This window comes from Neophocaena asiaeorientalis, unplaced genomic scaffold (assembly GCF_003031525.2).
Source record: "Neophocaena asiaeorientalis asiaeorientalis breed wild unplaced genomic scaffold, Neophocaena_asiaeorientalis_V1.1 scaffold40, whole genome shotgun sequence".
Classification (NCBI taxonomy): Eukaryota; Metazoa; Chordata; class Mammalia; order Artiodactyla; family Phocoenidae; genus Neophocaena; species Neophocaena asiaeorientalis.
The window spans coordinates 3,840,601-3,860,334 of NW_020185335.1; the positions used below are offsets into that span (position 1 = coordinate 3,840,601).

The 19,734-nt window shown below is 48.1% G+C and overlaps 1 non-coding gene and 1 pseudogene across 1 annotated transcript; both read left to right on the forward strand.

The window, feature by feature from the left end:
* Positions 1–1,925: 1,925 nt before the first annotated feature.
* LOC112393540 (U6 spliceosomal RNA) lies at positions 1,926–2,032 on the forward strand. The gene has a single exon (XR_003001939.1). It is a non-coding gene; the product is annotated as a U6 spliceosomal RNA (small nuclear RNA).
* A 2,997-nt stretch (positions 2,033–5,029) lies between these two features.
* LOC112393459 (4-hydroxybenzoate polyprenyltransferase, mitochondrial pseudogene) lies at positions 5,030–7,650 on the forward strand (annotated as a pseudogene).
* The last annotated feature ends 12,084 nt before the right edge of the window (positions 7,651–19,734 follow it).

Genomic DNA, 19,734 nt, shown 5'->3' on the forward strand with positions numbered 1-19,734 from the left:
CACAGGTCACTATACGCACATACCCTCCCGGGAGCCTGTGCAGCCCACCACTGCCAGGGTCCCGTGATTCAGGGACAACTTCCCCGGGAGAACACACAGCGCGCCTCAGGCTGGTGCAACGTCACGCCGGCCTCTGCCGCCACAGGCTCGCCCCGCATCCGCACCCCTCCCTCCCCCTGGCCTGAGTCAGCCAGAGCCCCCTAATCAGCTACTACTTTAACCCCGTCTTGTCTGAGAGAAGAACAGATGCCCTCAGGAGACCTACACGCAGAGGCGGGGCCGAATCCAAAGCTGAACCCCAGGAGCTGTGCAAACAAGGAAGAGAAAGGGAAATCTCTCCAGGCAGCCTCAGGAGCAGCAGATTAAACCGCCACAATCAACCTGACGTACCCTGCATCTGTGGAATACCTGAATAGACAACGAATCATCCCAAAATTGATATGATGGACTTTGGGAGCAATGATATATATTTTTTTTCTCTCTTTTTATGAATGTGTATGTGTATGTGTATGCTTCTTTGTGTGATTTTGTCTGTATAGCTTCACTTTTACCAACTGTCCTAGGGTTCTGTCTGTCCGTTCTTTTTTATAGTATATTTTTAAACGCTTGTTATCATTAGTGGATTTGTTTTCTGGTTTGGTTGCTCTCTTCTTTCTTTCCTTCTTTTTTTTTTTTTTGCGGTATGCGGGCCTCTCACTGTTGTGGCCCCTCCCGTTGTGGAGCACAGACTCCGGACACGCAGGCTCAGCGGCCATGGCTCACGGGCCCAGCTGCTCTGCAGCATGTGGGATCTTCCCGGACCAGGGCACGAACCCGTGTCCCCTGCATCGGCAGGCGGACTCTCAACCACCACGCCACCAGGGAAGCCCCTCTTCTTTCTTTTTATTTTTAAAAATTTTTAAATTACTTTTTAATAATTATTTTTTATGTTTTACTTTAATAACTTTACTTAATTCTTTCTTTCTCTCTTTCTCCCTTTCTCCCTTTCCCTCTTTCTTTTCTCCCTTTTCTTCTGAGCCGTGTGGCTGACAGGCTCTAAGTGCTCTGCCTGGGTGTCAGGCCTGTGCCTCTGAGGTGGGAGAGCCGAATTCAGGACAGTGGTCCACCAGAGACCTCCCAGCTCCACATAATATCAAACAGAAAAAGCTCTCCCAGAGATCTCCATCACAACGCTAAACCCAGCTCCACTCAAAGACCAGCAGGCTACAGTGTTGGGCAACCTATGCCAGAAAACTAGCAAGACAGGAACACAACCCCACTGATTAGCAGACAGCTGCCTAAAATCACAATAAGGTCACAGACACCCCAAAACACACCACCGGACGCAGACCTGCCCAGCAGAAAGACAAGATCCAGCTTCATCCACCAGAACATAGGCACTAGTCCCCTCTACCAGGAAGCCTACACAACCCACTGAACCAACATTAGCCACTGGGGACAGACACCAAAAACAACAACAACTACGAACTTGCAGCTTGTGAAAAGGAGACCCCTAACACAGTAAGTTAAGCAAAATGAGAAGACAGAGAAACACATGGCAGATGAAGGAGCAAGGTAAAAACCCACCAGACCAAACAAATGAAGAGGAAATAGGCAGTCTACCTGAAAAAGAATTCAGAGTAATATTAGTAAAGATGATCCGATCTTGGAAATAGAATGGAGAAAACACAAGAAACGTTTAACAAGTACCTAGAAGAACTAAAGACCAAACAAACAAAGATGAACAACACAATAAATGAAATTAAAAATTCTCTAGAAGGAATCAATAGCAGAATAACAATAATACAAATGAACTTATTTCCAAAACAGAGACTCACAGACATGGAAAACAATCTTATGGTTACCAAAGGGGAAAGGGAGGTGGGGTGGAGGGATAAATTAGGAGGTTGGGATTAACATATACACACTGCTATATATAAAGCAGAGTGCTCGCCTTGGCAACACATATATTAAAATTGGAAGGATACAGAGAAGATTAGCATGGCCCCTGCACAAGGAAGACCCACAAATTCGTGAAGTGTTTGATATTTTTGTTCAGAAAACATAATGAAGATGAAGATTCACCAAACGAGCTCTATATGTTGGTTACCTATGTTCCTGTCACCACTTTGAAAAATCTACAGTTAATGTGGATGAACACTAACTGCTGATTGTCAAATAAAATTATAGAACTGCAAAAAAATAAATAAAATAAAATAAACAACAAGGACCTACTGTATAGCACAGGGAGCTATACTCAATATTTTGTAATAATCTATAAGGGAAGAGAATCTGAAGAAGTACATATATATATATATAATCACTGTGCTGTACAACTGAAACTAACATATTGTATCACTAAATCAACTACACTTTAATTTTTTAAAAAACAAGAACAACAAAAAAGTCTTAGGAGCTCTGTGCCAGAAATGGGGATGAGGATCAAATATTTCTTTATTATAAATCACAGTTTCACAGTTGTCAACCAAGAAATAGTGCAGGAGGCTGCAAATAAGAAACGAGTTGACTGGGTGTCCTAAGAATTGCAATTCAGGAGACACAGATTCAAGCAAAACCAAAAGAGTGTTTCCAGGCAGAGTCACAGCTTACAGAGGCAAAAAGCCACAAAGTTAAAAGTTGCCTGGCAAGAATTTTGATCAACTCTGACACAAGTTGGAAAACATTTGTCCTTAAGGAATCACAAGTTATTTTAGGGTAGGGTCCAGTAAGTAGATAGGCTATCATGAGTTATTTTAGGGTAAGGGTCTGATAAGTATCTTGAGTTTCTGGCAGATGTTCTGAATGACTCCATTAGGACAGTAAGTGGTCAAAAGGTCAGATTCCATCCAGGCTGAGATGTGTATAAGCCACATTTCCTTAATGGCCTCCAGGCTCTCTTAGCAATGGCAACTCCATTTTGCTTTTCCTTTCACACAGTCCACCCCTTGGTCTTCAAACATGAATCCTTTATAACAAAACAATCTTAAAAGTCAAAAGATACTGGCACATTACTAGAATCCCATTTAGTTATTAATAAGTATCCAGTCCACCAGGATTTCATATGAAAATGTCTACCACAGTGAGGTGGAAACCGAGGGCAGTCAAGAGTTCGATCCCTTAAACTCTAACTTGTTTGGTAACATCCCATAACCTGCCCTCACCAATCAAGCTTGTCTTAAATGTTCCTGCAAATTGTATACCCTCCAAGCTTCACATAGCTTAGACACATAGCTTATGGTAAGACTCCTTTAACCACCCCCAACAGATAACACCTGTGATACAAGGGTCACTATAGTAATGGTTAGTTTGTTTTTCAGGAACATGGAGTTAGTCTTGCCAAGTTCAAACTGACTGGCACCATGGACCCTCCTGCTGGGCCTGCACAAGTGTCCAATGGATGACTTTTTGATGTCAGGGCCAAAATCTCCACCCTCAGATCATGCTAACACCACCATTTTCTGAACATGCACCCCTGAAGAAGCATGTAACTCAGATATGCCTGTACAGAGCAGCCAGTACTTCACCTTTTTCCTGCCTCCAATCAGCTGGAAAGTCAGCTGATAGCTTTCTGGGAGTTCCCTTGTACATAACTTGTTGCTTTTCCCTTGCTGCTTTTAAGATTCTCTGTTTTTTTTTTTCGTTTGTTTTTTTGTAATTTATTTATTTATTTTTGGCTGTGTTGGGTCTTCGTTTCTGTGCGAGGACTTTCTGTAGTCGCGGCGAGTGGGGGCCACTCTTCATCGCAGTGCACAGGCCTCTCACTGTCGCGGCCTCTCTTGTTGCGGAGCACAGGCTCCAGACGTGCAGGCTCAGTAGTTGTGGCGCACGGGCCTAGTTGCTCCACAGCATGTGGGATCTTCCCAGACCAGGGCTCGAACCCATGTCCCCTGCATTGGCAGGCAGATTCTCAACCACTGTGCCACCAGGGAAGCCCAGATTCTCTGTTTTTAATTTTTGCCATTTTAATTACAGTGTGTCTTGATGTGATTCTCTTTGGCTTGATTCTGTTTGGGACTCTCTGTGCTTCTTGGACCTGAATGTCTGTTTCCTTTCCCAGGTTAGGAAAGTTTTCAGTTACTCTATCTTCAAACACATTCTCGGTCCCTTTCTCTCTCTCTTCTCCTTCTGGGATCTCTATCATGTGAATTTTAGCATGCTTGATGTTGTCCCAAATTCTCTTAAAACTGTCCTCACTTCTTTTTATTTTTTCTGTTCAGCTTCAGTGATTTCCATTACTGTCTTCCAGCTCACTGATCTGTTCCTCTGTCATCTAATCTACTTTTGTTCCTTCTAGTGTATTTTTATTTCAGTTATTGTATTCTTTAGCTCTGTTTGGTTCTTCTTTATAAATATAAAGGCTCTTTGTTTAACTTTTCACTGTTTTCATCCATTCATCTCTCGAGTTCTTTGATCATCTTTATGATACTTACCTTGAACTTTTTTGTTGTTGTTGTTGGCTGCATTGGGTCTTCGTTGCTGCACGTGGGCTTTCTCTGGTTGTAGCAGGTGGGGGCTACTCTTCATTGCGGTGCGCAAGCCTTTTTTTAGTTCTTCTTCTGGGGTTTTATCCTGTTCCTTTGTTTGGAACATGTTCCTCTTGCCACATCATTTTGCTGTTTTTATTTCTGTGTATCTGGTACATTGGTATTATTTCCTGACCTTGGAGATGTGGCCTTTTGTAGGAGATGTCCTAAGCCTCCCAGCAGCACACTCCCCTCTGGTCACCAGAGTTATGTGCCCTAGGGGTGCCCCTATGTCCACGAGGGCTGCATGGGTCCTTCTGTTGTGGTGGGTTGACTATGTGGGTGGTCTGCTAGGCGTGGCTGGCCCCTGGTCCAGTTGGTTGCCAGGTCCTCCTTGTGCAGAGGCTGCCAGCCATGGTTCCCAGGGCTGGGTCACAGGCAGCTGGCGGTGGAAGCCTGGGGGAGGGGGGTCCCAGGGCTACTGCTGGCCCACTGGTGGGCAGAATGAGGTTCTAGGGTGAGTAGCTGTGGGGCTGGGGCTCCCAGGTCCATTGCCACCCTTCTGGCGGTTAGGGTCAGTTCCCGACATGGCTGACTGCAGGTTCCGGGATGTCCCAAAGCTGGACTTGGCCCACTGGTGAGTGGGGCTGGAAACTGGAGTGGCTGGCTGAGGAGTGCAAGGTGTCTCAGAGCTGCTGTTGGCTTGCTGGTGGGCACAGCTGGGGCCCAAGGAGCCCTGGGGCTGGTGTGTTAGTTGGGTCCTGACAAGGCCAGCTGCAGAGCTGCAGTGATCCTGGGGCTGGTGCCCACCCACCAGTGGGTGAAACCAAGTCCTGGGGCCAGTACTAGCCCACCAGCATACAGAGTCAGGTCCTGGGATCTCTGGCTGCAGAGGTCCCAGAGCTGGTGTCGGCCCACTGGTGGGTGGGGCTGAGGCCCAGGGGGTCCTGGGTCTAGCGCTGGATTGCTGGTGGGTGGATCCAGGTCCCAGGGTCTCTGGCTGCAGGCCCTTGGGGGTCCCTGAGTTTGAACCCAGTTTTCATCGTATGTGTGAGGAGATTTCCCCCACACCAAACAACTCCATTCTGAGGCCATCTACCTGGAGATGTAAGCAGCTTTTGTCAGGAAAGAGCTCTTGGCAGTAAAGAGCTCTCTGCAGGAGGCCCCTTTTGTCTTGTCACTTTAGCTAAGCTATATTCTAACTAACCTTAAGCCAGGCACCCCCATGCTCTACTCATCTCCGGCCCAAGCACACCTTTCCTAACTTTGTTTTTTTTTAAATAAATTTATTTATTTTGTTTATTTATTTTTGGCTGCGTTGCATCTTCATTGCTGCACGCGGGATTTATCTAGTTGTGGTGAGTGGGGGATACTCTTTGTTGTGGTGAGTGGGGGATTCTCTTTGTCGTGGTGCACGGGCTTCTCATTGTGGTGGCTTCTCTTGTTGCAGAGCATGGACTCTAGGCACACAGGTTCAGTAGTTGTGGCACGTGGGCTCAGTAGTTGTGGTGCACAGGCTTAGTTGCTCTGCGGCATGTGGGATCTTCCCGGACCAGGGCTGGAACCCATGTCCTCTGCATTGGCAGGTGGATTCTTAACCACTGCGCTTCCAACTTTCCTTTTTTTTTTTGCGGTACGCGGGCCTCTCACTGCCGTGGCCTCTCCCGTTGCGGAGCACAGGCTCCGGACGCGCAGGCCCAGCAGCCATGGCTCACGGGCCCAGCCACTCCGCGGCATGCGGGATCCTCCTGGACCGGGGCACGAACCCACATCCCCTACATCGGCAGGTGGACTCTCAACCACTGCGCCACCAGGGAAGCCCCACCAACTTTCCTAACTTTTGATCACACAATACCATGCCTAACCTGTTGGTTCTTTCCATAGATCAAAGAAGTAGAAAGGAAGAATAAGTAGTTAACAGATGACCAGATCTCCTCCCTAGCTTCCCCTTCAGTAATCTCTCAAACTGTGTGAACAAGATAGCATCTAAAGAAAGGTCGACAAGCCTGCATGCAGTGGGAGATGGTGACAAGTCTGATCCCCTATTTCAATGAATAACTGAGACCAGTTCCCCTTTTCCCTTTAAAAACTTCCATGGCCGATGCTGGGCGCGGGAGGCGTGGGGCTCACGGGCCAGGACACAGGCGTGGCTATGGGGCTCACACGGCCGCTCCCTGGCCTTGGCGCACGCGGCCCGCGAGCTCCACACGGGAGACTGGCGGCCCTCGGCGGGGCTGGGGCCGGGCAGGTGTCGGCTGAGCCTGTCGGCGGCGGGGATCGTGAATTCTGTGCCCCACCGTCTGCAGCCCCACCTGTTTCTCATGCGGTTGGACAATCCCATCGGAATCTGGCTGCGGCACCTGCCATGTACTCGGAGCACTGCTTTGGCAGCCCAACCAGGTTGTTTTCCGGATTGGTACGTGTTATCCCTCCCTGGCACTGGAGCTGTTCTGCTGCGTGAAGCAGGCTGTACTATTAATGACATGTGGGACCAGGACTATGATAAAAAGGTTCCAGGAACAGCAAGTCACCCAATAGCTGCTGGAGACATTTCAACTTTTCAATCCTTTGTTTTTCTCGGGGAACAGCTGAACTTGGCACTAGGTGTTCTTCTGTGTCTGAATTACTACAGTATAGCTCTTGGAGCAGCATCCCTACTTCTTGTCGTCACCTACCCGCTAATGAAGAGAATTACATACTGGTCTCTATTAGCCTTGGGGTTGACTTTTAATTGGGGAGCATTACTTGGATGGTCTGCTATCAAGGGCTCCTGTGATCCATCTGTTTGCCTCCCTCTTTATTTTTCTGGAATTATGTGGACTCATATAAGATACAATCTATGCTCGTCAGGACAAGACAGACGATGCTCTGATCGTGCTCAAGTCCACGGCAGTGCTGTTCTGTGAAGATACCAAGCAGTGGCTCAGTGGCTTCAGTGTGGCAATGCTGGGGGCACTGAGCCTGGTGGGAGCGAACAACGGTCAGACTGTGCCCTACTACACTGCTCCGGCTGCTGCAGCAGGAGCCCATCTGGCTCACCAGATTTACACTCTGGACATGCACAGACCTGAGGAGGGCTGGGATAAATTCACCTCCAACAGAACAATAGGACTAATACTTTTTTTTAGGGATTGTCCTTGGGAATTTGTGGAAAGAAAAGGAGACAGATGAAACAAAGAAAAATACAGAACATAGAATGGACAATTAGCAAATTGAGTTTATCTGGGGATTTTTAAAATAAACTTTTACAAAACTCTCTCAGGTCTTATTACCACATAACTGGATCTGAATAACAGTCTTACAATATGTTAATGAATTACAAACCAGTAGATGAAGTTTTAGAGCATTTTTGCCTGGATTTTAGTTCAAGTATGTACTAGTCGAATTCTTACCCTGTCACAGAAACCGGGAACTCTTCAGGATTTGCCATCGCCTGCAGTACTTTTAAGTTAATGCATGCTTCTCATTATAATTCTCAGTTACAGGAATTACGTGAGTTTGGGCACTTCGGAAAAAACCTAATGTGTGTCTCATCTAAATGAATGTCTCTGTATGAAAATGGACTCTCTTTTTAGGGGAAAGTAAAAGTTGCTACAGAAAGTTTGGGCTTATTGTTCTCTGTGTTGACCTTTACTTACGGCCAAAAGCTGTAATTCAGGAAACCATTCTATTTTTTATATTTTAAGAGAATTTAAATCAGTAAACAAAGATTTTTACCTATTATACCTGTTAAACAAAACAACAAACTTCTATAGCCAAGCATAATCTTCAGAGTTAGATTTGGGACACGAGTCTGCCTTCTCTCCAGAATGCTAGCTTTCTGATTAGGAACATTAGGAAAAGGAGCATTTTTCATTTCTCCTAACACTTGCCTCCTGAGTATTGATTTTCAAGCAGTGGCAGCTGGACCCGAGTTTGGTAGCAGAGGTAGCCTCAGATTCTGCATTTTAAGGCTTCAGTCCTACCAGACAGCACCCCGACTCATTTCACACTCCAGTCACAGGTCCACGTTGTTACCTGTGCTTCTGACCAACCAGCTATAAATCAGAGGTTCCCACGACCCCCTCCTTGGGTTCAATTAATTTGCTAGAGTGGCTCTCAGAACTCCAGAAACTCATTTTTACTCACTGGATTTATTATATAAGAATATAAGTCAGGTGGAACAGAACAGTAGTCAGTTGAGAGCCCAGAAATAAACCCACACACCTACAGTCAATTCATCTGCAACAAAGGAGGCAAGAATACATAATGGAGAAAAGACAGTCTCTTCAGCAAGTGGTATTGGAAAAGCTGGACAGCCACATGTAAATCAATGAAGTTAGAACACTCTCTCACATCATACACAAAAATAAACTCGAAATGGCTTAAAGACTTAAATGTAAGACTGGATACTATAAAACTTCTAGAAAAGAACAGAGGCAAAACATTTTCTGACATAAATCGTAGCAACGCTTTCTTAGGTCAGTCTCTCAAGGCAATAGAAATAAAAGCAAAAATAAACAAATGGAACCTAGTTAAACTTACAAGCTTTTGTACAGCAAAGGAAACTATAAACAAAATGAAAAGACAACCCACAGAATGGGAGAAAATATTTACAAATGATGCGATCGACAAGGGCTTAATTTCCAAAATATACAAACAGCTCATACAGTTCAATATCAAAAACAAACAACCCAATCAAAAAATGGACAGAAGACCTAAATAGACATTTCTCCAAAGGAGACTTACATATAGCCAACAGGCACATGAAAAGATGCTCAACATCACTAATTATTAGAGAAATGCAAATCAAAACTACAACGAGGGGCTTCCCTGGTGGCGCAGTGGTTGAGAGTCCACCTGCCGATGCAGGGGACATGGGTTCGGTCCCTGGTCCAGGAGGATCCCACATGCTGCGGAGCAACTAAGCCCGTGAGCCACAACTACTAAGCCTGCGCTCTAGAGCCCGTAAGCCACAAATACTGAGCCCGTGTGCCACAACTATTGAAGCCCACATGCCTAGAGCCCGTGCTCCACAACGGGAGAGGCCACGGCAGTGAGAAGCCCATCCACCACACCAAGGAGTGGCCACTGCTCGCCACAACTAGAGGAAGCCCGCGCCTAGCAACAAAGACCCAACTAAGCCAAAAATAAATAAATAAATTTATAAAAAACAAAAAAAAAGGGCTTCCCTGGTGGCGCAGTGGTTGAGAGTCCACTTTCTGAAGTCAGTCAGAAAGAGAAAGACAAATACCAGATGATATCACTTATACATGAAATCTAAAATATGACACAAATGAACTTATCTACTAAACAGAAGCCGAATCACAGACACAGAGAACAGACTTGTGGTTGCCAAGGCGGTGGGGGGAGGGATGGACTGGGAGTTTGGGATTAGCAGATGCAAACCATTATATAGAGAATACATAAACAAGTTCCTACTGCATAGCACAGGGAACTATATTCAATATCCTGTGATAAACCATAATGAAAAAGAATATGAACAAGAATTTGTGTATATATATATATATATATACATATGTATAACAGGATCACTTGGCTATACAGTAGAAATAAACACATCATTGTAAATCAACTATACTTTAATAAATAAATTTTTTTAAAAAACAATATAACTCAGAGGACTTCTCTGGTGGCACAGTGGTTAAGAATCCGCCTGCCGGGCTTCCCTGGCAGTGCAGTGGTTAAGAATCCGTCTGCCAATGCAGGGGACACAGGTTCAAGCCCTGGTCCAGGTAGATCCCACATGCCGCGGAGCAACTAAGCCCGTGTGCCACAACTACTGAGCCTGCACACCACAACTACTGAAGCCCACGCACCTAGAGCCCGTGCTCCACAACAAGAGAAGCCACCATAATAAGAAACCTGAGCACTGCAATGAAGAGTAGCCCCTGCTCGCCGCAACTAGAGAAAGCCCACATGCAGCAATGAAGACCCAATGCAGCCATAAATAAATAAATAAATGAGTGAATGAATGAATATAACTCAGGAACAGCCAGATGGAAGAGATGCACAGGGCAAGGTATGGGGAAGGGCACAGATGATACACGCTCTTTCCAGGTGTACCACTCCCCCTGAATCTCCACGTGTTCACCAGCCCAGAAGCTCTCCAAACCCCGTCCTTTTGGGGTTTTATGGTTGCTTCATGATTGATTCAACCTCCCTGGAGGTCAGATCCCTCTAATCACATGATTGGCTTCTCCAGCAACCAGCTCCCAACCTTAGGTGAGTTCCAAAAGTCACCTCATTAACATAAAAAAGACACCTTTATGACTCTCATCACTTCAGAAATTCTAAGAGTCTTAGGAGCTCTGTGCTAGAAATCGGGATGAAGAGCAAATATTTGTTTCTTATTATAAGTCTCAATAACACAAATGGGTTTATTATTTCCATGGCCATTGTGACCCAAATGACCCCTTCATTTCCAACCCTGAAGAGTCCCAATTGGACCCTGAGTCCAGAGAATTCTTTTCACGTGGCACTCCCCCTTGTTACAGGGTGGCAGGAGTACATTTTATTGGAGCTGCTGAAACCATCCAAAAGGTACTGGAGGGCGCTGACATGGTTGCTAGACATGGAGGAGATTCCCACCCAGGAGCCCAGATACTTCAGACTTGTGAAATGGAGCCAAGAGGCCAGCAGAGGGAGCTCTCCCCCACATACCACTCCGCCATCAACCCAGACCTTGACAGGAAGACACTTACTTGGCATCTCCCACAGGAAGTGATCACCACTCAACCATGAAAAGCCCCTATATTTCAAACTCCCAGTTTCCCCCAATGGATTTTGGTTTATAACAGCCCCTCCCAACTTCCCCTTCTCTAGGAAAGAGGTTCCTCTCCTTTGTTTTACTGGACTTCCATGTGGTTTGCACTAGGTGCATGTCCCAGATCGCAATTGTTTGCTGTTCTCGAATAAACAAATTTTGCTAGGCTGTTTTACTGTTTTAGGTTACAGACTCATGGCCCTCTACTCCAGTTGCCCTGGAAGGGTCTCCCTTGAACAAATTTCCCTCAACAAAAAAGATTCCCCACTCCCTCTTCAACAAACCCCCAACTTAGACAATAAGTTGCCTCTTATGGGAATACTTATGGGACTACTTAGGGAAGCCTTATGGGAATACTTAGGCAAGCCTCTACCGGGAGTTCCAAAAACTCAGGGGTTCTGGCCACTTGACCTCTGGGTAGCCAGTCTCAACTCCAGGCCCTGAAACCTGAATTCTCCAGCTACAGCCTCCCTCTGCTGTCCACCTTCCTGCCACACAGACACCTCCTGAACCCGAGCCTGTCCCCGATGCTCCCTCTGCCTGCTTCCCTAACCTCCAGGGCTGGCAGCCACCTAAGCCCCTACCCTAGAAAACTGGCAGCTCCCTGAGGCTTGTCCCACCTCCTGAGGACAATCATCCTTATACCACTCTGGTGGTCCATTTGGGACAATAAAAATTTAGTCCTTTTTGGCCCTATTAGGCTCTGGGGCCCAAGTCACTGTCATTCGAGGCAATTCCTCTAAATTCCCTAAAAGGAAGTCCTTTGCCTATAAATCAATCAAAGGTGTAAAAACCCATTCGGATGTAACTATTGGGACCATTCATCTCAAACAGCTAGCTACCTCTGGTGGTGCCCCCCCTGGTTTTTTCTTTTCCTATTGCAGGCATGGATCCATTGATACAACACCATGCCCCATGGACTAAGCCCAAGCTCTTGGCTTCGCTGGTAGGACTCGCCAATTGGGCACCGGTGACTCTTTCTCCGGGTCAAGATGGTAAACATTCCCCAATACTGATGTAAACAGGGCACTGAAGGCCCATGTCCTATGATTAAAGATATGCTTGAGGGACTTCCCTGGTGGTCCAGTGGCTAAGACTCCGAGCTCCCAATGCAGGGGGTCTGGGTTCGATCCCTGGTCAGGGAACTAGATCCCACATGTAGCAACTAAGAATTAGCATGCTGCAACTAAAGATCCCGCACATTGCAGTGAAGATCCTGCATGCCTCAACTAAGACCCGACACAGCCAAATAAACAAATATTTTAAAATAAATACATAGGACATCACTGGTGGCGCAGTGGTTAAGAATCCACCTGCCAATGCAGGCCACACAGGTTCGATCCCTGGTCCAAGAAGATCCCACGTGCCGCGGAGCAACCAAGCCCATGTGCCACAACTGAGCCTGCATGCCACAACTACTGAAGTCCGCACGCATAGAGCCCGTGCTCTGCAACAAGAGAAACCACCGCAATGAGAAGTCCACGCACCGCAACGAAGAGTAGCCCCCGCTCGCCGCAACTAGAGAAAGCCCGCGTGCAGCAACGAAGACCCAACGCAGCCAAAAATAAAAATAAATTTTAAATAAATACATACATAAAATAAAGATATGCTTCAGCTGAGAGTCATTAGGGCCACAGTCTCCTTTGCAATAGCCCCATGTGGCTGGTACTTAAGCCAGCCCCTAATGATGGCGCCTCACCCTTGACACTGGAAACGTCAATGCTCAGGTTCAGGTTCTCCCCGCTTAAGGCTTCAACTCCTAATATCATAGAACTCGTTGAGGACATACAACGGGTCCAGGAAGCATCCTCAGTAGTCGTTAACCTACTCACCAGTTCTATTCTGTTCTCATTATGGAGGATGGGGACATGTTCCTCGGGGAGACCCACCACTCCCTCGGGCAGGTTGATTTCCTTGGCCGCTGCCCCCTCCTGTCGACACACTCATCGCTGCTGACACGCAGGACCCCTCTGCTCGACCCCCGCCCAGGGTTCCTCCTCAAACAGGCCTTTCCTGACTACATTTGTCTTGTGCCCTTTGCATCACTAGACATTACTGACTCTGACCCGGGCACCCACTGTGCTGGCCTCACCAAGCACGAGAACAGCATATTTTCTTTCTTTTTTGGCTGTGCTGAGCCATGCCGAACAGCTTTGCGGATCTTAGTTCCCCAACCAGGGATTGAATCCGGGCCAGCAGTGAAGCACCGAGCCCTAACCACTGGACTGCCAGGGAATTCCCAGAATGGCCTCCTTAAAGAGCCTCTCCTTACAAGCAAGTGGTCCCTGAAATGGATGAAGCTAGGGCCCCATCTTGCTTGATTCTCATCCCCGGGGCCTTCTTATCCCACATAACAATTACTATCCACCCCCCACCCCGAAGTTCCACTTTCAGTCAACTCCGGCAATCCTCAAGCTTTCACCCTCCAAGACAGGGTGCTTTTTATTCTGTCCTCTGACTCTACTCCCCCCTTCCACTAGGGTTTTTCCATCATTTCATCATTTGCTTCACGCTGGTGACCTGATTGAGGGCAGGTAGTCCCATGTGACCCCTCATCAGTGCGTGTCCCCCAGGCCAGAAGCCCAGCAAGTTAGTGTGAAATCATTTCTTCTAAAGCCCTGACAATGGAGGGGTCACCCCCATGCTGGTCGCTCTCCCTGTTTATAGAGGCTGCAAGGGCTGGCAGATGAAAAGAGATCTCCTACTAATTCACAGGTAGTAGAACTCATTGCCTGAGGACCAACCCCTGACACAGTTTTGGGTGTCTGAAAGAGGGAAAGAAACTCTCTGCTCGGTAGATTTGAGCCCAACTTGGAGACGAGAATATGGTGAGAAAGCTACACGTCATGGCTGTACCCCCATGCTAGACACCCTAACCCACAACCCACAGCTTTCTCCCCAAGGATCACCACTCAGCCGTTCATCAATATACAAATAGCTCAGCCACGGAACCTCCACCCCGCCCACCCAAGCTCATCAGGCATCAGTGGCTGTGACTATTCTTATGACTTTGCACTGGCCCGGGTGTTGGGGTTACTGGTAGACCCCTCGGGCCAACCATCGTGCAGATCCAATGCTGGAACATACCACTCCCGCTTGCAATTGCACCACCTGGTGGAGAAGCAGGGAGTGTTGGAGAGCCCTACTGAGAAGGGCTCAGGCCACTATGCCACCCAGCCTGGGGCAAGGGATGGAATCCCTTTATAGGCAACTGGTCCTCGGGAAGCAGTGTCTGAATGACACTCGCCTCCGGTTTCCTATACATGGAACATTGCTACCAGCTGGCCCTGCTATTGCCTGTACATAAAACCCCTCTGGTTATGGGAACTGTGGTCTCATGGTCTCTCCTTTGCCCTCACGGATCGGTCCGAGGAAATGGCATTCCTAAGATCCTCTCTAGCCTGGAATATAAATGTGCGCAGGATCTTCACGTGCTTTGGATGAGCTCCTTGGGAGATGAAAGGGCAGCTGCCTATGCCATGGCCGAATGTGCCCCGAAGACCCCGGGGAGCCCTTCACAGTTAGGTTCACTAGGGAGCGGTAGCAGATAGGCAGCTCAGTCCTCAGGGAAACCTCCGAGTCACATCAGGGTAGCCTACGACCAGCCCGTGACCAGTACCCCAACTGACAGCCACGTGGGAGGGTCGCCGGGGTGACTGCCTCACCGCTGAGATGGACCCATCGCTGGAGAGGACACCGTCTCAGACGACACGGCCCCAGCCCAAGTTTGCCGCGGGAGACGCCTATACCTCTTGCACCAGAGATGACACCCCAGGGACACACCACCACGTCAGAGACCTCACCACTTCACTTGCCCAGACGTTGAAATATTACCCAGATCTTCGAACAGATTCCCAGAGTCCCCGAGATCACGGACCTATTTTCGTGGCTGGACGCTTTAAGTTTGCGACGATAGCTACGAACAACATCGCAGACTGTACGTTATTATGGGATGTGTACATTTAGGATTTAGAGGTGTACTTCGTAGGTCACAGTGTGCCCTCCCCCCGACTTCTAACTTAGCTGCTACCCAGGCTGTTAATGTCCTTTTACCACGGACTCTGACTGCCTCAGCATCACAGGGTGGATTGTAGCGTAAGTGCCAGACAGTGAGGTGTTCTGTTTTGTTTTAATCTTTTGGCCGCACTGGGAGGCATGTGGGATCTTAGTTCCCCGACCGGGGATCGAACTCAAGCCCCCTGTGTTGGCAGCGTGGAGTCTTCACCACGGGACCGCCAGGGAAGTCCCTGTTTGGTTGGGTTTTTTTAATTTTAAAGCAAGTGCCTGACAAACTCTTGATTGCCGAGACATCCACTTCAAAGACAACTACATCCCATAAGCACGCTGCCAGTCGCACGACGAGGTAAAGAGTCAGCCCACCCCCACGTGATGCTGCCGCAGCTGGGCTGGAGACCCACTGCGGGAACCTCGTGCGTGACTAGCAGCACTGCCTTGTGGCGTAAGCAGAGGACCGGCTCCTGCCTCATAAAGCCCACAGTCTAGTCTAGTAAACAGGTGAATCCAGTGGAGCATAATTAGTTTCTAGCAGAGGGGGATACAAGGCTTGTGAGACCTCGGAGGAGGAAGCACCTAACTCTGGTCGAGGCAAAGGAGGCCTGAGACAAGTTGGAGGTGCCACAGAATGCCGAGGTGTTTACTGAGGCCACTTAGCCTGCTGGTCGCCCGTCCTTGATTTCTTTCGATCACACAGATGGAGCAGGACCCCTGGTAGCGGTCCATCTATTCTGCCCCAGCGCTTCCAGGCCCTCCTAACCAACTCCATCACTCTGCGGGCCAGGACCCAGCTGCCCGTCCCGCCCTGCCACCATCACGGTAACTGCATCCTCCTGGCAGCTTCTTGTAGCAGCGTCTCCTACCGCCCAGGCTGGCCTAAAGAGGGCACGGGGGTGGGGGGGGGGTGGACTTCTCAGCCAGCCTGGTGCCCCTCCCTCCAGCACATTCCTTCCTACTCTGGTGCGCCTTCCGGGCCTTCCCGTGGAAGGCAGCCACTGGGCATCCTGCTTTACACAGCGCGGCCACCCTACCACGCCCGCTTCTCTCAGCCTTAAATCCCTTCTTCCGCCGTCTGACCTGGTCATTCTGGCATGTGGCCCTCATTTAGTGGGGTCCAGGGCTGGTTTCTGGCTTCTAGGAGCCATCCAGGCAGCAAGTGGGCAACCATCCCTGGGGGACCCGGCTAGAGTGTTAAATCCTGTGTCCTGGGAGAGGGCTCCCAAATCAGTCATCTCTCCCTTATCTGATTTTATGTTCTGACCCCACTTGATCCAGGGCTCACCTGGCCTTGCTGGCGAGGTCCTGCAGCTCTCTTGGGACACGGTTTCTTTCCTCTCTTACCAGGCCCAGCACACCTCCAGGAGTGGAGGTGGGGCCTGTGCTGAGGAGCCTGCGGTCCTGCAGGGCCCTGACCCTGGCCTGGCAGACCCGCCTAGCTTGAACGTTTAAGCTGCTCTACGACTACACCCTGGACCCCGTGCTCAGCTTTCTCACCAGGGAGCCGCGGAGGTTGGGCAGCTCTTTCTGCGCTCCCAAGGAGGCTCTCTGGCCTTCACGCCTAGCTTTTAATTGGCTATGAATCACTCTCAGCTTTTCCTTTCCTTTTTCTGAAGCCTGAATTGTGCTTAGCAACTGCTACGCCGTTTCACCAGCCTTACAGTTTCTCCCTCCACCCCCCCCGTATTTCACCAACTCCTGACATATGGGAAAACCCACTAGTGAATCCTCTCCCGCCAGACTACCATCCCAGTTTGTCAGGGGTGGAAGTCTGAACAATTTCATCGTTACCTTGTGCCGCGGGCGGTGCCGCCCCTACCAAGGGGGAAGGTGTCCTCACGGCCACAGCCGGCAGAGAGCGGTCCAACTCCAGAATCCCGTCCTAGCGCCTGCTTTCTGGAGTCCACCCACTCCTGGTACCAAGAGTCACAATTCGAGCTTCCGGGGAGCAGACTCTGAGATGAAGGTCAGCACCAGGAAGTGTATCAGGGAGTGCTTCCAGGATCAACACCTGGGAAGGGAAGGGATGGGCCTTTAAAACCCAGCTGACCAATCAGGGATGTGGGCCGCCCAGAAAGGCAGCATGACCTCGGTCAGGAAGATTCTCTGCAGCTGAGGAAGTTGCCAGAGAGGGCTGACGGCTGAGGGCTGTCTGTGGGCAACACTCCCTGCAGCTGGGCTGTGGGTCAGCGCTGGGGGGCGTCCGCGCAGCTCATCACCGTGTCCGCTAGCTGTGGGTACAGATGTCGGCTGATAAGTGACTGGTGAACGATGTGACACTCTCCAGATGTGAACGATGACCATCCTCTTCTGATCGGTCCAGACATGTCAGTTAAATAGGAAGCTAGGTGATCTGTGGACAGAGAAGGTTGGCCATATGCCCTAATTGTGTCTAAGGAAGAACAGGAACACTGGATGGGCCAAGTGAAGTAAGTCAGAAAGAGAAAGACAAATGCCATATGCTATCACTTATATGTGGAATCTAAAATATGACACAAATGAACCTATCTATGACACAGAAACAGAATCACAGACATAGAGAATAGACTGGTGGTTGCCAAGGGGGAGGTGGGTAGGAGAGGGATGGAGTGAGAGGTTAGGGTTAGCAGGTTCAAACGATTATATATAGGATGGATAAACAACAAGGTCCTACTGTAGAGCACAGGGAACTATGTTCAATACCCTGTGATAAACCATAATGGAAAAAAATATGAAAAAGAATATATATATATGTATAACTGAATCACTTTGCTGTACAGCAGAAATTAACACAACCTTGTAAATCAACTATACTTCAATTTAAAAAATTTAAAATAAACAAATAAATAGTAAAAAAAAAAAAAAAATACTGTATGGGGCAGCCTCAGCAGGGCCCTTATTAAGCACACCCTGCTCTACAGAGGGTCTGTTTGCAAATGGAGACAGACTCCCAATTAATCATGGAATTTTTTAACTATACTTTTCAGTGTAACGCCTAACTGGAAACCACTTGGGTATGCAAATCTACTTTTTCAACTGCAATACTTTATGAAACTTAAATACAGATCAAGTATTCCTGATGAAAATTTAGCATCCTAATTGAGATGTGTAGTAAGTGCAAGTTACACACTGGACTTCAAAGACCTAGTATGAGAAAAAGAATGTAAAATATACCATTAATAATTTTAAAACATGTTGAAATGATAATAATTGGATATACTGAGTTAAATAAAATATACACATAAAATTAATTCACCTATTTAATTTTGTTTTTAGAAAGGCTATGAGATCATCTAAAATCACCCATTGGGCTCACATTACATTTCTAAGTCAGAAGCCAGGCACAGACTTGCAGTTTTCACACGGGCCACGAGGTGGCGATCTTATCCCGGGATTGCGGTTTTCAGACTCCAGGGGGAAGGTTGGCAAAATGGTTGGCAGAGGGGAAGGCAGGTCTTGCTAGTGAGTGAAAAACTAACTTAACCAGGCCTGTGTTCGCTACTGCATTTTTATACGCATCACATCCCACATTCATTTGCATGTAAATGGTTTTGATGTCGATATAAAATGCTTGTACTTTCTTCTCCAAGTTTGAGCGGTTCCCCCACCCCAAACCTCCAGTGTTCCTTAAAACACTGGGCTTTAAATAATATTTTAAACACTTTACTTTGTGACCCCACTCCTCTGCCCAACGCTTCTCTATCATCTTTCTTTTCTCCCTTTCACATGTTCATTCTCCAAATCAGGTTCCGCTATCTGGGGGCTTTCTTCCGTGTCCTTAGTAATTAAATGGTATGTGTAACCTTAATTTCAACATATTATGACCCACTATCAGAACACCTAAAATTCCACCAGGAAGGGAAAGATATTAGGAAGAATACTGAAAGGGAAATGCAGCAGGGAGGCCAATGCCATTCCTTCCCAGATGCCCGGTGAGTGTGGACTACCAGCTGCCTTCCCAAAGACTAGCCTTGTAGAAACTCCAGAGGGAAAGAAACATCAAGATGTGGGACCTGGGAGAGGATGATGTGAACCGGGGTTGTGCATGACCGACGTGTGGTGCCGTGACTGATGGTGGAGGCTATAGGTCTGACTGTGGGAGGATAAAATGGAAAATGAACTGTTGTAATTCTGTCTGCCTCTCCCCTAAACCCAGTGCTTTGGGGGCAATAGATGCCTGCTCCAGGTCCATCTATGACAGAGAGTACAGGAATCCTTGGGATAAACGGGTCTTACAGAAATGTGCAGTGAAGAACCAAGGAGGATAGAAAGACCATCTCCACAGACCCACCCTGCCTTCCCAATGCCCATCTCCGGGGACTGCACAGCCTGGCCGAGACTCCTGCCTTCCAGAAAGCTCCATGGGCCAAGCTGCCTCCAGCAATTAGTCCCTGGGCTCTACCCCAGGATGGAGTCCTGAGCAGGGAGGATGAGATACAAAGACTCAGCTTCCTGAGAGGGGGGTTGCTGGGGTACTGGCAGCCTGGAAAGGGAGCAGTAACACCTCCCCTTAGTGGGTGACAGGGACCACTGCAG